The 25,012-nt window shown below is 32.1% G+C and overlaps 1 long non-coding RNA gene across 1 annotated transcript; it reads left to right on the top strand.

Moving 5' to 3' along the window:
• Positions 1-1,643: 1,643 nt before the first annotated feature.
• LOC105486068 (uncharacterized) lies at positions 1,644-24,687 on the top strand. The gene is made up of 3 exons (XR_989927.2): positions 1,644-1,728; positions 22,815-22,950; positions 23,752-24,687. It is a non-coding gene; the product is annotated as an uncharacterized lncRNA (long non-coding RNA).
• Positions 24,688-25,012: the final 325 nt, after the last annotated feature.

The raw sequence follows: 25,012 nt of genomic DNA, 5'->3' as shown, positions 1-25,012 counted from the left end.
TATTTGTATATGTGTATATATGTATATATATATACACACATATTTGTATATGTGTATATATATACATTATATATATAAATATATATATATGCGTGTGTGTGTGTGTGTGTGTATATATATATCTTTTTTTTTCTTTAGTTTTTCCTCATTGTTTTGCTTTTGTAAACATTCCGGTTTCACAAAAATAAGTATAAATTATTTTGTAAAAAAAATTTTTTTTTGGTTTAGTGGGTATTTTTGTTTGTTTGTTTGTTTTCATTTAGTAAAAGGAAAAGAAGATGATTAAGGATCAAGGGAATGTAAGAGAGAGAGAGAGAGAGAGAGAGAGAGAGACTCTAAAGGACCCAAAAAGAAGCAGTTCGTGAAATTATACTTGGCAAAATTTTATTCATTTCTGTGGTAATGAAAATTTCAGAATTAAAAACAGAATTGCATCAAATATTATTAGTAGTTTTCTGGTTGTAATATTGGTAAAGATGATTAGTTAATATATAATGTTTTCTTTAATGCGATTTCATTTAACTTCAACTAAAATATTCTGTCAGTTAAACAAAATTTAAGTGGAAGCAATATTTGTGTATTGTTATACCTGGATATCTAAACAACAATATTTCCACATGATAATTAAAGTTTTGGGCCTGGTCTCCCGTGGGGTGAGTTTGTATTGACAGCATTTCTCCACACTTTAAAAAAAAAAAAAAAAAAAAAGAATTAATGGGAGTAAGTGGAGCTTTGTTACATGGCTATATTGCCTAGTGGTGGAGTCTGGTTTTCCAGTGTATCCATCATGGGAATAATAACCCTTGTACCCAATACGTAATTTTTCAATCTTCTCTCCTCCCACCCTCACAGGTTTTGGAGGCTCTCATGTTTGTTATTCCACTCTGTATGTCCATCTGGACTCATTGTTTAGGTTCTACTTATGAGAGAGAACATGTAGCATTTGACTTTTTGTTTCTGAGTTATTTCACTTAGGATAGTGGCCTCCAGCTCCATCCATGGTGCTGCAATAGCTACTATTTTATTATTCTTTATGGCTGCATAGTATTAAATGTATATATACACACACACACATATACACACATATATATCTAAGAATAATACATATACACACACACATATACACACATATATATCTAAGAATAATATATATACACACACATGCATATATGTGTGTGTGTGTGTGTGTGTGTGTGTGTGTATATATATTCCATTTTCTTTATCCAATTATCCAGTGATAGATATTCAGGTTGATTTCATGACTTTGTTATGAATAGTGCTGAAATAAACAAACAAGTGCAGGTGGGTTTTTTTGTATATTGATTTCTTTTCCTTTGGGTGGATACCCAACAGTTGAATTACTAGATTAAATGGTAGTTCTATTTTTAGTTATTTGAGAAATCAAGAAATCTCCATACAGTTTTCCACAGAGGTGCTAATTAACATGTCCTTTTTCTGTCCAGAGAGGTTGTTCTGTGTGATATTTATAAGACTGGTTGTCAAGGCATCAGCCACTGTCAGGTATTCACCTATTTTATGCCAAATGCAAATGCTGCCAAATATTAACAAAAAACTTTCTCATTTAGAATTCTTCCAGCTCCTCTGTGAAAGGGTGTTGCTGGGCAGCAAGTATTTTCTGTGGCAGGACTAGAGCCATATTGAATGATTTAGTCTCTTTCATAGATGGCTGCAGTATCAGTGGGAACAGACAATAACAGAATCAACTGAGTAAGTACTGAAATGTTCTCTATAATAGCACACTAATAATAATTATGTAGCCTATAAAACTGACTTAATTTTCACAACATTCTGTGCTTGCTATGCAAATTCTTTGGGTAATTCTCAACTAGAATAAATGATTAGCTTCCTAAAGCACCTTTTGCATTTCATCTATTTTTATTTTTATCAGGGTGTGCTGGATTTTAAGTCTTTTGAAATTATGATAGGACACATTATATATATTTTTGTATGCAAACTTACTGTACAATATCTGGATGTGAAAAAGAATATAACTATAGGCACTCTTGGCCAACTCTATCACAGTGAAGAAAGATCTGCGGCAAAGAGCAAATATGGTCTATTTTATAGCCTATCATCTGGATGCCTGAACTGTAGAGAACTCAAGGGAATAATTAAATTTCCATACCTTATGTGTACTGACCATTAAGGAAGATAATGCTATTCGTGGGCCAGTTAGAAAGACTTGGGCTTATGGCTCATTCCTTTGTAATTCTGAGATTTAAATGAGTTGTAATTTGAAATTCATGAATTTAAAGTTTCCTCTTTTATTAAATGGATGTAGTGGATATTACACACAATATTAATAAGAGCAGAAAGGATGAGGTTTAGTAGTAAATCAAACTAATAATACATGCTGGAACTTACATCATTATACATTTTACATTCCATTTTTATTTTTAGCAGTTTATATTGCAAGTTTGAGACTATTTTATGTTAATTCTCAGAGGATATAAATATACCAAGAAAGCCTTCAGAATATTTTTTGAACAACATTAACTCTTTGGAATTCTTTAGTCAGTTTTATTGCAGTGTGTGTTAAAAGAAAATCTGTGGCTTGAAAATAAGAAACATCTCTAATAAAATAAAAGGTATTCAAAAGGTGACTGAAGATAAGGTAGAAAATGACTAGATAAACAAAACTAGGCAACTCAACTTATAAACCAGAAATTCAAAAACAATGTATTATATAGAAAATTGTATTTAAGGTTCTCTTTTCCAAAAGGGTCTTAACTAAAGTAAATCTATTAAGAATCTGGGCACAGTGCTTCTGGGCTCCCTAACGAGAACCCAGTAAGTCACATTTATACTTCACCTTAGTTAAACAGAGAATGGAAATACTATAGGTAATATTTATTCAGATACATTGGAAAGCATATTTATCAAATAATACATAAAATGACAATGGAATTTTACTTAATATTTCATTCTTACAGTTCATGCAATATACTGCTTAGTATTATTTTTATTGAATTTGTCGTATTTGTCATTCATGGTCTAGGCCTTACTGCTTATTTCAGTGACACAGTATGTTCTCAATTAATGCTTTTGACTTTAAAAACTGAGTTCTAGAGTTAATATTTTGCTATAAATATATATAATTAGTTCCACTGGCCTATATTAAATATGATACATATGTTTTCTAAAATAATGTAAAAATTATAATTTAGAATAAATCTAAGAATAATCAAATATTTCTGTGAAATAATATTGTATAAAAAAGAATCAATATAATAAACAGCAATTTTTGATTAATAAGAGGAAAAATTTTATAAGCATCAAGTAAATAAAATGATAAAATAAAACATTAAGATTAAAAAGATGTATATTTTTATATCACAAATAATAAAAGTCCCCCAAGACATAATTATATAAAACTAAAGGCAAAAAATCAAAGCATAATCCTACTTTTCAAAATATGTTTTTCTCATTAAAAACAGAAAAGTGATTGAGTTATATGTTAACTATTTACTAGCATCCCCAGGTAAATGCATTGAGCAGCCTAAAGAATTTTTCATGTTATTTATCCATGCTTATTCTTTAATATTTGACTTTTTCTAGTGCTATTTACATTTTCTTCATCTGTTTGTTCATTTGTACTGTTTTCCATTTATTCGGGAAATGCAAGTGGCTGAGCAAATCATAAAACATTGTTCACCCAATGTAACTAATGAATAAAAGAGCTCATTGTAAATGTGAGCAGAGTTATTGTTTTCTACAAGATTCACAAATGTAAATAGTTGAAAAGGAAATTGAAACTGTAGCTGCTAAGTGAAGCATGTTCCTGGAGGTTTCCTTTTGTGATGCTATTCTAAGGTATCTCTATATCAATCAAGATACAAGTCCTGTTGAAATGTATTAGATATTATACTTCATGCAAAACATTGTTTTGTGGGTGTGTGGTAATAACTTTTGTTCCTTAAGGAGAATTCTAAAATACATTTATACGATAAAAGCATTGTCCCACTTGAAAACGCTGCCGGATTCAAGGTGTTTCTGAAGTATCTTCAACAATTCTAAAATTTATAAGAAAGCAAGTGAAATGTCAGTAGAGTTAGAAGATGAGGAAACCAGTAAGAGTTCATGGGAGCACTAATTATTGCATTTACAGAAATTCGGTGCATCAGCAATCAAGAGCATTGATTGCCAACCATTTGAAGCTGCCTCATGTTGAAAAAATATCCTTCCTTATAATAGGAAATATAATACATATTCATATAAATGATTTGATGATTAATAAGAATGTTTATAAAACAGTTTTGACTAGCATTCTACTCTCCAATATTTTGATACAACTGAAGACTTTAGTCTAATCAATATGATGAGAGTAAAATTGGTTCCACAGATTACAACTGCAAATTTAATTAATTGTCTAATAATTGGACAGCCTAATAAATAATTAATTGTCTAATAATTGGATAGATAGATAAAAGATATGACAATCTAATTCAATAATGAAACTAACCAGATAGATTGACATGGAAAGATGTCTTTGGGCTACTTTACAGCCTATGAGAATTTGTGTGTTAGAATGTAGCAGGGAAGATCACTATTGGAAACAAATGTAAGGATAAGGGATCTAGGTTTACTTCACTTTGTCACTAATCTGTGCAAGATATTGCTCACTTTGAATATGCATCTAGAGCATCATATTAACACTGGGTGCACATAGAGGATTTTCACATTGGAAACTCCCTTCCCTCTTATTGCAGAAAAATGCCAGGTATAAAACTTCTGTTTTAACTTCTTTTTCCCAGCTCCTAATGCAATTCACTTCAAAGAGGTAAATTTTATATAAAACCTCAGAGTCTTCAGATTTCAATTTTAGATTCATCTGTGGGTATTTGCTAAAACTGTGTGACAATAAATGCTAGTCGGCCCCATATGAGAGGCAGAATTAAAAAGCATCTTACAGTCTCTGATGATTAAATTAAAGCCTTTGATTAGGGACAAATGTGCTAGTTGTTTTAAAAGCCCTGGTAAAGTTGAGTTTATACATTTGAAATTAACACTTGTCTCGAATCCTGTTGATCTTCCAACCTTGTTTTTGCTAAATATGGGTCTATCTTCAAGTTAATGCATAATTTTATACTCTGTGGGCTTAAATTGAATTCCAAATGGCTTCAAAAGCTAAAATTAATTGCAAAAACGAAAAGAAGACACACATCAAAGATTCATTTTTTTTTTTTTTTTTTTTTTTTTTTTTTTTTTGAGACGGAGTCTCGCTCTGTCGCCCAGGCTGGAGTGCAGTGGCGCAATCTCGGCTCACTGCAAGCTCCGCCTCCCGGGTTCACGCCATTCTCCTGCCTCAGCCTCCCGAGTAGCTGGGACTACAGGCGCCCGCCCCTGCGCCCGGCTAATTTTTTCTATTTTTAGTAGAGACGGGGTTTCACCATGGTCTCGATCTCCTGACCTTGTGATCCGCCCACCTCGGCCTCCCAAAGTGCTGGGATTACAGGCGTGAGCCACCACGCCCGGCCAAAGATTCATTTTTAAAGTTGATATCTACATAGTATTTTATACTCATTTAAAACTGTTAGCTTATCCCTTATTTGGTCTCCCTAAACAATTAAAAACTTGATATACTGCAAATATGCATTTGTGAGAGAATATGATACGAGCTACTAAATCTCCCTAACTTGAATAATGTAAAATATAAATGTGTTCTGTATTTTATTATATTCACTTTTTACTCTTAAAGTTTACATATTATAATCTCTTTTTACTCTTAAAGTTTACTCTTAAAGTTTACATGATTATTCTTATGAAGTACAAAATAAATCTAGATATTTTAAATCATGGCCCTTTTAAACATCCAGAACAAGAAAAAAAAAAAAGAAAGAAATAGCTAAACCAAAGATATGTAATGTTTTATTGGTTGAATTACATATGAGATTTCATAATTTAAACATCTTAGCTATTACAATTTTTTCATGAATGCATTATAAGAGCAGATGTTTATGAGTAGAAATGATTCTCTCATGAACCCTAGGAACAATAATAATCTATATTTATGGAGGAAGATTATACTTCTCCTTACCTTCCTCACAGGGTATAATTTTTTTTTTTCTTAAACAAGTAATTATATCTATCTTGATAAAAATATCCAGTAAGCTTAGTAAAGGATCTAGACATTTGGCTAAATGATTTTAAGAATTCATGTATAAGGAAATAGCTAGTTGTAAATTCAAATATAGAATTGAATATTGTGAAGAAGTGATTTGGGGTTCACATTATTTATGGAAGTGTTTACTGCTTCTTTTCTATGTGAGGCCCAGTTATATAGAAATGTAATCCAGCAGAAAACACTGAATTCTATTAAACATTCAAAGGGAAATTGGCTCGAATCCTATTGACACTATTCTATATGATAGAAAAAGAGGGAATCCTCCTTAAATCATTCTATGAAGCTAATATCATCCTAATACCAAAATCAGGAAAAGACATAACAGAAAAAGAAAACCACAGATTGATATCCCTTATGAACAAAATGCAAAAATCCTCAATAAAATAATAGTGAACCAAATCAAACAGCATATCAAAAACATAATCAACCAGGATCAAATGGGTTGCATACCAGGGATACAGAGATGGTTTAACATATATAAGTTAATAAATGTGATAAAATGCATAAACAAAATGAAAAACAGAAATCACAGATCGTCTCAATAGATGAAGAAAAAGCATTTGATGAAATCTATCATCCCTTTGTGATTAAAACCCTCAGCAAAATTGGCATAGAAGGGACATACCTTAAAGTAATAAAATCCATCTATGACAAATCCACAGACAAAATCATACTGAACAGGGAAAAGTTTAAAACATTCCCCCTGAGATCTGGAACAAGACAAGGATGCCCATTTTCACCACTTTTATTCAACATAGTACTGGAAATCCTAGCCAGAGTAATCAGACAAGAGAAAGAAATAAAGGGTATCTAAATCAGTAAAGAGGAGGCCATACCATTGCTGTTTGTTGATGATATGATTGCATATCTAGAAAACCCTACAAACCAACTCAAAAAGTTCAGCTCCTAAAACTGTTAAATGAATTCAGCAAAGTTCCAATATACAAAATTAATGTATACAAACTAGTAGCTCTCTTATACAACAACAGTGACCAAACTGAGAATCAAAGCAAGAACTCAACCTCTTTCACAATAGCGGTCAAAAAATTAAATACTTAGAATTATACCTAACTAAGAATGTGAAAAACCTCTGCAAGAAAATCTACAAGACACTGCTGAAAGAAATCATAGACAACACAAATAAATGGAAACACATGCCATGCTCATGGATGGGTAAAATCAATATTGTGAAAATGACCATATAGTGAAAAGCAATCTACAAATTGAATGCAATCCCCATCAAAATGCCAACATCATTCTTTACAGAACTAGAAAAACATCCTAAAATTAATATGCAACCAATAAATAATCCACATAGCCGAAGCAAGAATAAGTGAAAACCAGCACATGTGGAGGCATCACATTACACAATTACCTGACTTCAAACTATACTAAAAGTCCACAGTCACCAAAACAGCATGGTACTGGTATTAAAGTAGGCACATAGATCAATGGAACAGAATAGAGAAACTAGAAATAAAGCCAAATACTTACAGCCAACTGATTTTTGACACAGCAAACAAAAACATAAAGTGGGTGAAACATACCCTATTCAGTAAATTGGGCTGGGATAATTGGCAAGACACATGTAGAAGAATGATACTGGTCCTCACCTTTTACCCTAACAAAAATCAACTCAAGGTAGATCAAAGAGTTAAATCCAATACTTGAAACCATAATGATTCTAGAAGATAACATCGGAAAAAAATCCTTCTAGACACTGGCTAAGCAAAGATTTCATGATCAAGAACCCAAAGCAAATGCAACAAAAACAAAGATAAATAGATGGAACTTAGTTAAACTAAAAAGCTTCTGCCCGGCAACATAAATAATCAGCAGAGTTAACAGAGCATCCACAGAGATGAAGAAAATCCTTGCAATCTATAATCCAACAAAGAACTAATATCCAGAATCTACAAAGAACTCAAACAAATCAACAAGAAAGAAACAAACGATCTCATCAAAAAGTGGACTAAGGACATGAATAGACAATTCTCAATGGAAGATATACAAATGGCCAACAAGCATGTAGAAAAATGCTCAACATCATCATTTTCAGGAAATTCAAATTAAAACCACAATTTGGTACCACCTAATTCCTGCAACAATGGCTAATATGGTTTGTCTGTATCCCCACCCAAATCTCATCTTGAATTCCCATGAGCTGTGGTAGGGACCCAGTGGTGGGTAATTGAATCATGGGGGCAAGTCTTTCCCATGCTGTTCTCATGATAGTGAATAAGTCTCACCAGATCTGATGGTTTTAAAACTGCAGAATTTTTCTGCACATCTCTTTTTTTGCCTGCTGCCATCCACCTTAGATGTGACTTGCCCCTCCTTGCCTTCCACTATTATTAGGAGGCTTCCCCAGTCAGATGGAACTGTGAGTTCTCCATTAACAGTGAATTCTATCCTCTTTCCTTTGTAAATTGCCCAGTCTTGGGTATGACTTTATCAGCAGTGTGAAAACAGACTAATACAATTGCTATAATCGAAAAATCAAAAAATAATAGATATTGACATGGATGCAGTGAAAAGGGAAAAATTCTACACTGCTGGTGGAAGTGTTATCTAGTACAACCACTATGAAAAACAGTGGAAATTCCTTAAAGAACTAAAAGTAGATCTACCATTTGATCCAGCAATCCCACTACGAGGTATCTATCCAGGGGAAAAGAAGTGATTATATAAAAAAGATACTTGCACACGCATGTTTATAGTAGCACAATTTGCAATTGCAAAAATATAGAACCAGCCTAAATGCCCACCAATCAACAAGTGGATCATGAAAATGTGGTATATATATATTCAATGGACTCCTACTCAGTCATAAAAAGGAACAAAATAATGGCATTTGCAGCAACCCGGAAGAAAATTATTCTGAATAAAGTAACTCAGGAATGGAAAGCCAAACATGGTTTGTTCTCACTCATATGTGGGAGCTAAGCTATGAGGACACAACGGCATAACAATGGTACATTGGACTTTGGGGACTTAGGGAAAAAGGTGGGGATGGTGAGGGACAAAAGAGTTCACTTTGAGTACAGTGTAAGCTGCTTGGGTGATGGTTGCACCAAAATCTCAGAAATCACCATTAAAGAACTTATTCATGTAACCAAACACCACCTATTCCCCATAAACCTATTAAAATGAAAAAAAAATAAAATAAAAATTTAAAAAAGAGTACATAGAGGAAGATAAAGCCTCTGAAACACAGCCTAGTTTCCAGCAAACACTAATAAGAACTCAAAGGACTTACTTACCTCAATTTCTTTACTAAATCACATATCCAGTTTTCATGTTCCTATCACAAACAAATAATGGATGAGAAGTATAATGGATGAGAATTTCCCAAAAGTAATTACAGATGCCAAATTTAATGGTGAAAAATTTGATGCTTTCTTTGTAAGTTCAAGGCAGAGATGCCTCTTCTCTCCACTCTCATTTAACGTCATACTGGAAGTCTTAGCTAATGCAATGAGACAATGTAATAAAAGGTGTACACATTTTTAAAAAGGTATACACATTCAAAAGGAAGAAACAAAATTTTGTTTAATAGATTACATGATTGTCTATTTTAAAAGTCCCAATGAATCAACTAAAAATCTTGTGAAAAATCTACATTATATGATTCCAACAGGCAGTGCAATGCAGTTTCTGGAAGGATTTGCAGACAAGAACTCAGTCCCAACACTCCTTTCTGACCCAGCCATGCTTATGTGCCCACCTGTATCTATAGGCTAGGCACCTTTTATTCCAAGACCTTCTCTTCATGAGCCTTGAAGACACTTGCTTTACCTGATTCAATGCTTTCATCTTCCTAGTTGTACCCTTCCGCCACATCTTTCCATCACTCCCTCCATAAAATGGTAGAAACTATAGATCTCACTCCATAAAATGGCAGAAACTGTTTGCCTCCCTCAACAGTGAGAAAATTCATACTCCCTGCACCAGCTTCTTGGACCTATCTTACCCTTGATCTGTGCCATTCCATGGGGAAAATGGAACATTGGAAGGGTTGTCACCTTTTTTTGGACCTTTGTTTACACTATTACAGGAAGTAAATAAAGACTTCACAGTTACTTTCAGTTGGCTTGTCCTAATAAATAACCTTCACACACGGCAGCACTCTAACAAATTTGCACAGTGAGCAGGCTGGGTAAATTCAGCACAATAATTTTCTGGAGAAGCAAAAAACCTGACGATGACACAGGACACTTTTGAGAGGTGCTACCTGAATTCAAGGAGCATTCTCTGGGAGGTGTTAGAGAATCATTTTCAAGAGTCTGAGGGCCCCACAATGCACTTCATTAACCCTGCTAATGGGCCTTGAGAAGTGCTAGTGAACATAATGGGACACTCCTGGAGAATGTTAAGAGACTCTTTACATAGCTGCTCAGTTTTGATGAGGACCATTGATCCTTCTCTTTAGCCCCTGACTCCTCAGCCGAGTTTGTCTACTGTGTCAAATTAGACATCAAGCAAGTCCTAAGAAAGCTAGGGAAGCAATACTCTACCTACTGGTCATGGTTCCAGCAACAAAACCCAAAATTGTTAAAGATCTTGTGAGTTGAGTTGCTCCCAATGACTACTGTTGGCTTTTGCAGGTCCCTCATACTAATGGCAGCCCGTGACACAGAAAGTCACTGAGACTTGTGCGTTTAATGAGATGAGTATGGCACCTTTTGAAATTGCTTTGCCCAAGAGTCAGGAGATATCCTAGAGACTTGGTTATTTTATCTTCACAATGAATTATCCTCACAATCTTTGACGCCAGGATAGAGAGGAAACAACAATTGCTCTAGTTTTGGGTCGGAGGGTGCCAAAACCAATACCCTTACCCAGGCCTGGCAATGAGTGTGTCCCTTCAGGTTTCTACAAACCTTCATTGGTATGGCCTCTTCTACTGAATCTATTATTGATATACATCTATTATCCACCTTCACCCCTATTCACCCACACCCTCAATCTCTCATGGAAATTGCTACAGTTAGAGCAAGAATGTTAAGGACTGGGAACTTACCCAACTATTGACTCCACCACAAAGGAAGACCAAAACCACAAATAGATAGCCACACATCAAATAAAATATCTAGGGGAGAACACTCAAATTCAGCAAGGAATTGATAGAGACCGTCTGAGGCATACAGAGTCTGTATTACAGCATAGAGAGGGAAACAAAGGACCTGGCTAAGATCGGATCTGAATTAAGAGGGACTCTGCTTATGGGAAACAGGTAAACTGGAGATCTTCAGCAGTTCACAATCCTACCACAGAAGCCTACCATTCTTGCTACAGGAGAATAGCTATAGACAACTATATGCTCCAAAATTGGAAAACAAAAGAAATGGACAAATTCCTGGACACATACAACCTACTAAAATCGAACCAAGAAAAAATAAAAAAATCCAAACAGACCAATAACCAGTAACAAGATTTAATCAGTAATAAAAAGAACAACAACATAAAAGCCCAGTACTGAATGGTGTTAGTGCTGAATTCTACCAGACTTTAAAGAAGAGCTAACACCAATTACCTCAGACTATTCCAAAATATTGGAAGCGAGATAATTCTTCCTAACTTATTATATGAGGCCAGAATTACCCAGATGCCAAAACCAGACAAGGACATAACTAAAAAAAAAAAACACAAAAAAAACTACAAATCAATATCCTTGATGAACATAGGTGCAAAAATTCTCAAAAAAACACTAGCAAACTGAATTCACTGGCAATTCCACTCCTAGACATCAGATTAAGTCAAGATAAAATATGTGCAAAGTTTTTTCTACAATAAATATATTTAGAATTGATTTACTTATGATAGACAAGAACAGAAAATAACCTACATTCCCATCAATAGATTAATGGATAGTCAAACAAAGATACAGTGATCTAAATCAGATTGTTAGCTACCTGGAGGTTAGTGGTTAATAAGACTGTGTGAGAAAAAAAAAAAACTTCCCAGGGTTTCTTCACAAAATGTTTGCTATGTTTTAGGTACTAGTTACATGTGTTTCTTGTTTCTGAAAATCTTTGAATGATAGGCTTAAAATATACGCATTTTCTGCATGTGAATTATATGTTAATGAAGCTTATTTAGAATAAAATGAATAAAGAAGTAAAACAAAGGAGACTGAATATAAAAAAGCTAAAAATAGACAATACGAAGGGATTAAAACATAGTCTATAGAATAAAAGAGAGAAATTTACCTTTTAAATTTTAAATCTATTAACATAAATCTTAATTAGAACTTCATTAAAAATTTATTTTTATTTCTTTTTGGTGCCAGGGCTCTTATTAGAGTATATCCTTTTAAAGTATAGTTTTTAATCTCTGTCATTTCCAAGTTGTATACATCTTTATAAAATGGAAGTTATCTCCAGAGTCTTTATAATCCAGTGCTGTGCTTTCAGGTAGGACTACAAACTGAGCCACTACAACAGATGGTTGTCTGCCTTATTCTTACTGATGTTCAGAGAAAAAATATATATACATTCCCTTGGTAGTGAATTTTTTGTGTTTGAACAACCCTTAATGTCAGTAAGTTGTTTCTTACATCTAGCCTGAATCTCCCTATCTCAAACATAAGTTTCACATGCTTTTGTTTTATTCTCAGCGGACCAAGAGAACAGATGGTCAGTATCTTCCTTTGAAACACTGTTCATACACTATAAGACAGTTGCTAACAAGACCCTTTATTTGATCTTAAATTTAATTATTTCAATTCACATAATGGAAGTGATGGAAGTTATCTCAAGTTCATCTAAGTCTAATACTCAAAGAGTATGGCATAGAATTTCATCCGGTAAGATTTTTCTATTAGTATAAAGTTTTGTTAGCAAATAAGTTAAAAATGTCTGATAACTTATCCCTTTCTTGGAGATTCAGAAACTCATTTCTATATTAATAGCTCACAGAAAGTAAATAACAAAGTAAGTTCATTTCAGTTTACTTGCCCCAATATTTTCAAATGTTCTCTTCACTGCAACTCACTAATTAATACTTAGTAATACAGAACACTATTTGCACAATGGCATTCTGAATTTTATATTATACTGCTTCAAATACTAAAGTATCTCAAAGCAATGATAATTACATAGTTATTTAAACATTTAAAAACCTACATATCTGAGAGATATCCTGCTTTATATATTTAAGCATCCTGTTAAGAACAGCCAGAAAATAATGACAAATAAGTAAAAAATAATATATGTAAATCTTCAGAAAACTACATTCACAAAGAGAACACAATCTCTTGAACATAATAAGAAAAAAAACAAGGCACAAGGAAAAACAATTTCTTTCCAAAAATCAATAACAAAAATAGACAATGCAAAGAAAGATACTCACAGGAAATAAATATAACATTAATTGTAAAAAAAAAAAAAAAAAAAAAAATCTAATTTCAATGCAATCTAAATATTTCAGAAATTGTATTTATCTTAAAGAAAATTGGGTGAAATGGACACTTAAAAAAATTCCAATATAAATTACAAAACTCTAAAATCTGAAATTAAGAGTTTTATGAGTGGTTTTCAGAGTAGATTAAACCCAACTAGAGAGGAAGTTAGTAAACTATATGAGAAGTCAAAGGAAAATATCTCCACTGAAGTTTGGAAAGAAGAAATGATGAAACATTTGGATAAAGAACTAAGAAATATAAAATGTTTTTAAATATCTAATATTAATGCAATTAGAGTTCCCAAAGGAGAAGACAGAATGTAGGCAGGAGTAAATTTGAAAAGATAACAAATAAGAACATTTCAAAATGAATGAAACATATTAGATAAGTATCTAAAGAACCACTATAAAATCTAGCAGCATTAAAACACACACACACACACACACACACACACAAAATTGTATCATACCTTTTAAACTCAAATAGAGATATGGATTTTTAAAGCAGCCACAGCAAAAAGGAGTCATTATGTGCAAAGAAATAAAAATTAAAATAGTAGCTAACTTGTCAATGGGAGAAATGGAAGCCAACAAAAAATGCCATGTCATATGAAAATCTTCTAAGGAAGTAACTGCTAATATAGACTCAATATCCAGTTGCAATGTATTTCAAAAAAGAATACTTTTCAAGAAAAAAAATTAAACAGCGAGAAAGTATTCAACAGTAGTTATAAGCAATTCTTCAAACTAAAGAAATGATTCCACTTAGAAGGCTTATGATCCGGGAAGAAATTGTAAGAAAAGGTAAAATGAGGAGAGTGGTAAACATGGTAGAATATCTTACTGATAACTGACTGTATAGAAAGATGCCCTATTGAGAGGCCAAATCATACAGGAAATTAATACATAAAATAGCAACATATATTGGCAATATGTTAATTAATCTATACCTTGTTCATAAAGTGAAGTACCATTTTATATAATATTTTAATAAATCAGCAAAGTCTATTGAAATATCTTGGGTAAACACATATAATAGTAAAATAATATTTAATTAACAAGTTAATGGTGAGGAGTATAAAATAACATTTAAAAATAATACAAGAAAGCTGGAGAAAAGAAAATAATAGAGAATATATCTCTATATTTTCTTATTGTACATTAAATATGTGATGTGTACATATGCACAAAATACATTATATATGCATAGGTATAGGGGTATATGGAGATATAGTTATATAGACTAAACACTGTAATAGAAATATATAAACCAAGGATTAATTTAAAATAACTTTATATTTCAATGAACAAATTAAATAGGTGGATACACAAAATTTAAAATGAAGAGACTGGAATAGAAACACTAATAAAAAGCAAACTTGCATTTTATATTGTTAATATACTGATGAAGCCTTACAAATTATTTTGGATTAATAGGGATATGGTCTGATAAAAATGTGAGTTAAATAAGAGAGAAAATAATTTGAAATTTGTATGCAACTAATAACATAGCTTCTAACTATAAAAAGCAAAATTTATGAACTTAAAGGAGAAATAGAAAAATCCAGAAATAATCACCTCTTTCAGTGAATAATATAAAAAGCATACAATAAAGTTTAGTAATTATATGGCAAACATTAGGAAAAAATAAATTAAATTTTTGTATGTTTATTTTCAAGGGCACACAGAGTATTTTCTATAATAATCAATTTCTGGGACACAAAGGAGGTATTAAACATTAAAATTAATTTAAATCATTTATTGCATATTATATGGACTAATAATTTAAAAATAAGAAAGCTAAAAATATTCCTCTATACTTTGAAATGACATAATGCATTTCTCAATAACCTTTGAGTCAAAAGAGAAATAAAGCAAGTGAGAAAATATTTGAACTTAATAAAAATAGTACAGAGTAAACATTTTAAATGATGCCAACACTGTACTTAGAAATAATTTACAGCATTAATTATATGTATTAGAGAAAAGTAGAAATTCCATCATTTAAGCATCTGTTCCAAAAAGTTATGAAAAAAACACAAACCACTCCAACAAAGTGAAGAGTAATTGGGCAGAAAAAAAATAATAATACAGAAGTAAAAAAGACAGTAAACATATTCAATAAAGCATAATAATGATTATTTGAAAAGATTAAAACTATTAATTAAATACCTTATGAGATTTAATAGAAATACAAAATGATATTAAAGCAATTCAAATATGATTAAAAACTACTAAATATATTTTGCATGTTTTTCCTAGCAAGTACAAAAATGTAAATAAAATAGACCTATTCCAAAAATAGCTAAACATTTAACATTAGCACAAAAACTATAAGCTGAATAATTTTTGTTACAGTAAATAAATTAACTCTCATATTAATAGACTTTGAACAGGAAAAACTAATAGAAACCTAAAGGGCCCATTTATGAATTTCATCAACACTTATGGAAAAAACAATAGCAATATTCTACAAAATGTTTCCAAATAACAGAAAAATATTGAACACTTTTCAGTTTTATGTATAAGACCTGCACTACCTTGAAAACAAAATCTATTGAGAACATTGGGAAATTTTAAATTTACCCAATCTCCTTTTTTTTTTTTTTTCAGACAGTCTCACTCTGTTGCCCAGGCTGGAGTGCAGTGGCACAATCTTGGCTCACTGTAACCTCTGTCTCCTAGGTTCAAGCAATTCTCCTGCCTCAGCCTCCCGAGTAGCTGGGATTACAATGTGCCACCACACCCAGCTAATTTTTGTATTTTTAGTAGAGATGGGATTTCACTATGTTGGCCAGGCTGGTCTCAAACTCCCGACCTCACTTGATTTGCCCGCCTTGGCCTCCCAAAGTGCTGGGATTACAGTCATGAGCCACTGTGCCTGGCCCCAACTTCGTTTTTAAAACATAGATTCAAATAATTCAAAATGAGGAAGTAGCAAGCAATATTTAATACCAATGAGACCAACAGAATAATGAGAACAATAATATGATTATGTTAACTAATGTAAAAAAAGTAATGCAATTCAATGACTAAACAAAAAAATGAAAAACAAAGAATAAGTAAAAGGAACTCCTAGAAGCAGCTTCTTTGATTAATGAAGTGGGTCTCTAAATCATCTCAGTCATCATCAGACTTAACGTGTGATTTTGAAAGCATACTATTCTATTTATAACATGATTCTAAATATATTAGACAAGTACAGCAAGACAAATATATATGTACACATGAAGTAGATGAAAAGCTCATTGTTTACAAAATCTTTGGTTATGTATATAGAATATTTTAAAATACAGATCACTTATGACTTTTTTAATTTTCCTAATTTTATCATTTGTCCCCTTTTAATGGGGTGTTAATTTTTTCTTAGAAGTCTAAAATACTTGAACTGCATATTCTATTTCATAAGCATTATAAAATTTATGTTTTCATTTCCCATCTGATGAACAATTTTTTTTTGAGAGAGAGGGTCTCTCTCTCTTGCCCAGGCTGCAGCACAGTGGCATGATCTCCGCTCACTTCAGCCTTGATCTCCCCAGGCTCAGGTGATCTTCTCACCTCAGCCTCCCAAGTAGCTGGGACCACAGGCATGTGCCACCATACCAGGCTAATTTTTTATATTTCTTGTGGAGAGGGGGTTCACTACATTGCCCAGTTTGGTCTCAAACTCCTGGGCTCAAGCGATTTGCCCACCTCAGCCTCCCAAATTTCTAGGATTAAAGGCATGTGAGCCACTCTACCCAGCCTGAGCAATTATTTTTTAAGCAAAGTTTCCTGTAAAAAATGAAGTTGAGATAAATGTTCTATATAGAAGCAACATTTTTCTAGTTTTATATATATATATATATATATATATATATCTCCTCTCTCTCTCACTCTTTACATATACATGTGTGTATACACACATACACATATAAAATTGCTTCTTTTCTCATATATAAATATTTACATATATGCACCACTTTGTTTTATATACCCAAATTGCCTTCTAAAAGCAATTAAATAACTTACACTTTTATCAGTAAGCATCCCCATATCTTTGCCAGCACTTGATATTGTTAGACCTTTCAAATTGTTGCCTTTTTCAGTGGATCAAAAATGTCCAATCTTGGTAGTTTTGTGTTATATTTCTAATTCCTATCTATGTTAATTTGGTATTGTAGAAGTATATGGACTATTAAGGTTTACTTTTCTGTAATTTCCTTTTTATTTTTATTGGCAATTATATTAGTCAGGGTTCCAACAGGAAACAGTAAACTTAAATGAAGTAACTGAGAAGAATTTATAGAAGGGACACTTTATAAAGATGTGGGCCATATTAAGGCAAATCAAGTGTTGAAGCACCCTGGGACTAAAATCCTCAGGGAGCTATTAATACCAGCAGACCTGAAGAAGAAAGTAATACCTAGGACATGAAATACAGAGCCATCGTAGATGTCTACCTCACAGAAACTGTAACTTTTGTATAGGAATGCAGTTAATACAAGGTGTGCAAAGAGGTAGGCAGCCAGGAAAATAAATGCCTTGCCTTCCTCTTTTCACATCTTCCAATCACCTACTGATTTCCTCTCACTGGCCAAGTTCAAACATGAATGTAGAAGGCAAGGGGGTACCTTGATGCAGTCTACAAACTACAGTTTTCCAGGTTATGGAGAATGCTAGAAAAGTATGGAAAATGGACACAAAAAAAGCAAATGAAAAATATTCTGCCATCTCTTGTTTTTTATTTTTTTTGTTTGGTCTTTCTTTTTTTTTAATTAAAAAATAATTGGCCAGGCATGGGTGGCTCATGCCTGTAATCCCAGCATTTTAGGAGGCTAAGGTGGGCAAATTGCTTGAGCCCAGGAGCTCAAGATCAGCCTGGGCCACATGAAGAAACCCCATCTCTACAAAAAATGCAAAAATTAGCTTGGCCTGGTGCCATGCGCCTATAGTCCCAGCTACTCCACAGGCTGAAGCGACAGGATCACTTGAGCCCAGTAGGCAGAGGTTGCAGTGAGTCAAGATCACACCACTGCCATTCAGCCTGGATGATAGAGTAATATCTTGTCTCAAAAAAAAAAAAAAAAGTATAGAAACATCTTGTGTGATATATTTCAAATGTCTTCTCTCATTCTGCATTGTTATCTCCTTTTGAATGGAGCCAAACTGTTACTAACTACATTTTAAATTTCATGTATGCAGGGAACTTTGTATTATTAACTGTTAAAATCTTAGAACTTGAAAAAATTCCTGGCATATAACACTTGTATCAATAATTGTTGAATAAATTCATAAATGAATAGTTTTCTTTAGGCTTTCTGTTGTTTATGTGTTATTTTCTGATTTTTCCCAATGATGAATCACTGAGATATTTTTCCTGTATTTTCATCCAAAAATTTAAATATTTTCTTATTTATGTGTAAATACATCTAAAATTTTTTACGATATGATAGGAATCTAGTTGGTATATACATGTATTTATATATGCTATCTATGGGTGTGTATATATATATGTATTTATATGTGATAGATCAATAGATATTCACCATGCATCGCAATTTACTGATTTGTAATTCCTCTTCTATCATATATGTGTATATAATATGTGACATATGGCAAATTACCGTATGTATTTATGTATCTATATCTGGCCTCTTCTCTCTCTCACTGATCTACAGTTTATCCCTTTGTCAAAAATATATTCTCAGTTCTATAATAAGTTTCTCTCCCTGGTTAGATGTCTTCTATTTTTGCTCTTTTAAAATTGCCTAAGTCTTTTTCGAAATTGAAAAATTGAATCCTTTTTCAATTTCTAAAAAAAACTCTTGTTCATTTGTTAATAATATTGGCACTGGATTAATATATTAACTGTAAGAAAATGGCCAGCTTTACATTTTTTATTTCCCCTAATGATAGATGTTCTTTTGTTCTTTAATAATACTTTGTAAGTTTTTATATAATGATCTTGCACAAATTGGGTTATATTTATTCTTAGGAACCTACAAAATCTTTTACTAGACATTATACTTTATACTAAAATTCACAAGCCTCTCAACTAACATCAGAAACAATATGAGTATGTACATTGCTATTTATACTATTCAATATTATACTGAATGTCTTAGTCACTGAAGTTAGGCAACAGACAGACTTAAGTGTCGTATAGATTTGAAAGGAGATTCAAAAATTGCAGTTGTTTCTAGGTAATGCAAATATATAGAAACTTCAACATAATTTGTAAACTGGTTTAACAAGATTGTTGAATACAGATATATAACAACAATTAATAGTATGCCATTATAGAAATGACAACCAATTACCTCCAACGTGCTTTTTAATTTTGTTATTACTTTTTGGGGGGCTGGAAGGTGTATACAATCACTTTTAATGGAATTTTTGCTCCATTACATAAATACTATTTGGTCAGCTCAAATGTGTCAGGTAACATAGTAGATCTATTTCTGTTAAATGTCATTCTCTTGTTGGTTTATATTTGTGCTTTTAATCTCAATTTTTCTATTTATAACTTTTTCCACTTTTTTTATAGAATCATGTTATACTATTATAAAACATATTGAATTTACTGTAGTGCATAGACCTATTTTTTTTACTCTGACCCTTCAGGGAAATCTCTTCATTTTCTTATTGTTTTGCTTTCTCAATATTATTTGTGAGTGGTTTATTTTCACCCTTAGTCATCATAAAACAAAGACATTTCAACCTTGAAAAAATGCTTAGCATCATATAGGATGTCTATGTTGCCAAGGTCTTATCTCTTATCCATATCTGTGCTAGATTAATAATCTTTTGAGATGTTCACACAAAAGCAGGCTGATATGTATAACTTTTCTTTCTTAACATCTAGCAAACATCTCGTTTATGTAGCTTTTTCATGGTGAGACAAAGTGTAATCCTAGCTCCTCTGTCTGTCTCAATGAAAAACATATCACATACATAAAAAGTATATATAAATCATTTTGGTTTTCTTTAAGTACTTTAAATTTTTGAAATTACAATAAATCCAATTTGTAATGTAGCCTTTCCTGTGTCTTCATTTGACTTGTTTTAACCTAGGAATTTAGTTATTACATCTTAAAAGTTTTGGGGACAAATTGTTTTCAGAGTTTATAGTTAAGAGTTCACAGTCTTCTACTCAGATGACAGATAGAGTAAAGGTATGGCATTTGAGGTTAAAAAAAAAAAAAAAGAGAGAGAGAGAGAGAGGATCATTTTATCTAATTTCTATGGCACAGTGTGAAGGAATGAATGTTTGCGTCCCTACAAGATTTAGATGTGGCCAGATGCAATGACTCATACCTGTGATCCTAGCACTTTGGGAGGCCCAGGTGGGAGGACAGCTTCAGCTCAAGGGTTACAGACCTGTCTGGTTACCATAGTGAGACCTCATAGCCACAAAAAGTTAAAAATGTAGCTGGGTGTGGTAGCTTATGCCTGGGGTCACATCTGCTGTGGAGGCTGAGGTGGAAGGATGGCTTGAGCCTAGAAGTGTGTGAGGCTTCAGTGAGCTGGGATGGTGCCACTGCACTCTATCCTGGGTGACAGAGCAAGATCCTGTCTCAAAACAAAAGAAAAAATGTACATGTTGAAGTTCTATTCCCCAATGTGATGGCATTAGAAGTTGGAGCCTTTGAGAGGTGATTAAGTGATAAGGATAGAGCCTTCATAAATAAGAATCTTACTCAGGAGACCCCAGAGAACTCCTTACTCTCTTTCTGCCAACTGAGGACACAGAAAGAAGATGATCATCTAAAACAAGCAGTCCCTCCCCAGACACTGAATCTTCTGTAGCCCTCATCATGAACTTCCTTGCATTCAGAACTGTAAGAAATAACTGTTTGCTGTTTAACCCACACTGTTTATGGTATCATTGTTTTTAGTAGTCTAAACAGACTAAAACAGGCAGTTCTTCTTACTTTTCATTGGCATAGAATAGAGGATTTTCGTTGTTTATTTTTCAGTGTAATTATGGAAAATATGTTCCAGATACTGGAAATTAATTGTTTACTAGTTCTTTTCAAAGACATCATATGAAAATTTCATATTTTTATTTGAATTATATTTATTTTATTGGAATATGAGAAAGGTTATACACAGGCTGCCTGTTATGGGTCATACTAAATTTATAATCCTGCAGATTGATTTAATATTTAAATGTTCAACACAGTTAGAATAAAGTCTTAAGTATAGGAGAGATTCTCTGAATGGATATTTAGAATTTCTCTCCTCTGGAATTCTCTCTCAGATTTGATTTTCAGATCAGGCACTGGCAGTTGTGGCAAATACCCAATCTAAGACTCACATTGCATAGTGAGTGATAGAAATAGATAAAGACTGACACAGAGAACAGGGGCAAGTGACAGAGATGAATACCAAGGGTAATTCACATGGATATAAACTATTCATTCTAACATAATAAGAGAAGATAGAAGAAATAAAGCTATCTTACTCTACCTGGATTTATGTACTTAATCATTCTAAGTGCATGCCAGTGTATCTCTCTCTAAAAACACAGTTGTTAAAATGATTAAAAGTTATATTTAAAAAAACAGAAGTCAAACAGATACTCTTCTAATTAGTGATTTTTTTCTCTTTGATGTGTGGATGAACAGTTATCTTGCTTAAGAAAGCCTTAGAAGCATATATCACATATGATTTTAAAATGGATCTGTTTGACATTTTAGCCAGCAATAATGAAAGTTTTTATATTTTGTGTCTTAGCTATAGAGACAAACTGTTGCTAGAGTAAAAAAAAAAAAAAAAAAAAAAAAAAAAAAAAAAAAAAAAAAAAAAGAAATATTGTATGTTCTTACTCTTTTTAAAAAGCCCATAGGAATTAACTAAATGAATTTCTAAAATATGAGATATACATAAATGAAAACAATTATGCAATAAACTTTATTTGCAGAGTAAAGTTGTTGATATATTATCCAAGGTGTATGACTGAAAGAATGTAAGTTTACAAAAATGCAGTTTTTTCTTTGAGTACACTACATCCCATCAAAAGAATGAATAGGAGGTTACTTAGCATTAGCCTCACATTGATCAAAAGGCTTACATTTTATGTTTTGGCTTTTATGTTTGCTTTTGGGAACTAAGCACTATGTTAGATTATTTATAAACTCATTTTTGAAAGCACAATTCTTCATTAGGACCATGCTTAATGGAAAGCATCTAATACTTTTATGATTATTATTTTGGCTGTGAAGTTACTTGTAGCTTCAACTTAAGTATGTGCCTGTGAAAGCTGTTGTATTTTCCTCAGATCCATCCAGATGCTTATAAAGGACCAAACAAAACAAGACCATTGAGGTTATACATTGATGAGCCACATCAGATGGAAAAAACATCACAGAATGCCTGATTCTATCTCTCTATTTTTTATAAAAAATCTAGAAGAGGTTAGTAAGTAACTTATTCTGTTAGTTGTTAAAAATAGATATATGTATGATTTTTAAAATTGTATTTCTACAGTAGAGAATTTTTTATTCACATTTAGATGGATTATTTGCAATCTTATTTATATATAAATTTATTAATAAATGTATCATGTAATTCTTAGAAATTTTATGTAACTGTAAACTATTTACTTGTATTTTGAAATTGTGCTACCCTTCATTTTAGAACATTTCAGTATATTAAATTATGGCTTCAAATGCGATTTACGTTAAGTTAAAAATTACATATAAAGATAAGTAAAGAAAAAGCACTCATTTGGTGAACTATATTAACATTCTTGTTTATCAAGTAAATAGAATAACCACTTTCTAATATAATGGACACTGATTGCTATTTTCTAATTAACAATGGTAATAACAATAGATATGAATGTCAATAGCTGTAATATTTGGAACATATTTGACCATTGGTTAACAAAGGTTGTTTTATAAATTGTGCAGACTAAAACCAGCATCATTTATTAATTTTTTAAGGAAAACATTTCAATGCTTTTTTTATATATTTTATTGTGTAAGTAACTGCATACACTGGAATCTTATACTCTATTGAATATAGATCTAGTAAATTGTAAACTCTTTAAATGTTCCTTTTTCTGTATAGATGTTTGTTTATTTCTAATCCTTAAATCATTTGATATGTTTAGAATATTTTATTTCTTAAACATTTAAATTCAGAATGCTAAATTTCTGTTTTTATTTTAAAGAACAAACATTTTTAAATGAATATTTAAAAATATCCTACAGGGCCGGGCGCGGTGGCTCAAGAATGTAATCCCAGCACTTTGGGAGGCCGAGATGGGCGGATCACGAGGTCAGGAGATGGAGACCATGCTGGCTAACCCGGTGAAACCCCGTCTCTACTAAAAAATACAAAAATCTAGCCGGGCGGCACTAGCCCGGCGAGGTGGCGGGCGCCTGTAGTCCCAGCTACTCCGTAGGCTGAGGCAGGAGAATGGCGTGAACCCGGGAGGCGGAGCTTGCAGCGAGCTGAGATCCGGCCACTGCACCCCAGCCTGGGCGACAGAGTGAGACTCCGCCTCAAAAAAAAAAAAATAAAATAAAGCCTACAGTACTAATAAATAAGAGAAAAAAATAACGTATATTTTTAAAACTACTAAAAGCTTACATTTGACTAATTATTAAATGACAATGCTTCAGCATTTTAATAAATTTATTAATATACTACTTACGGTTATTATCTTAATGGTTGAATATCTAAATGCAACTTCTATTTTTTTAACTTAACAGAATTCTCTACTCACAATCATCAAATAATATCACACATGTAAATACTGCCTTAATGTTTTTAAATTCTTTTAGAATTTTGCTTATCTCATTTTGGCCTATTTCAAAACATCCATAAACCTAGTTTACACACTAATTATAATTTTGGAAAATAAAACATAAACATAATATTAATCAGTAACTGTTCCAAACTTTTTCTTTGTTTATTGACACTTTTAGGTATCTATCACTATATCTTTTTTATGTTTTAGAATGATAAGAAACCTAATTAAGATCATTTAGAAAATTTAACAAAGTTTTAATATAGTCATAGAATTACTTGGCATGCTTATACTAATAAAGTCATTATATTCCAAAAATTATAACACACAGTATTTCTTTCACTGTTCATTTTGATTAACCAAATTATAACTTGTATAAAATGACTGAAATCCTTTCAGGGGAATATTTTTATCTTTAATGAAAGTTTTATTAAACTTCCAACAAAAGTATTGCTTATTAAAATTTTATAAGATAAAAAATTTATCTGCATTGTTTTTGAATCATTACTTTCAAATAATTGTCAGCAATAAACTGTTAACATAGATTCATTCTCAGAATGAATTTGCAAACTAATTTTGTTTCCAATAGATAACTGCCTCTCTCCTCAAGTGCACTATCAAACGAAACCATTATTTCATTGTTTTATTACTTTCATAACACAATGTTTGTTTATGATATTTTAAAAAATTATGACATAATGTTGGAACAGATTATTTTA

The sequence above is a fragment of the Macaca nemestrina genome, chromosome 3 (genome assembly GCF_043159975.1).
Source record: "Macaca nemestrina isolate mMacNem1 chromosome 3, mMacNem.hap1, whole genome shotgun sequence".
Lineage (NCBI taxonomy): Eukaryota > Metazoa > Chordata > Mammalia > Primates > Cercopithecidae > Macaca > Macaca nemestrina.
This window is presented reverse-complemented; position numbering and strand designations above follow the sequence as displayed.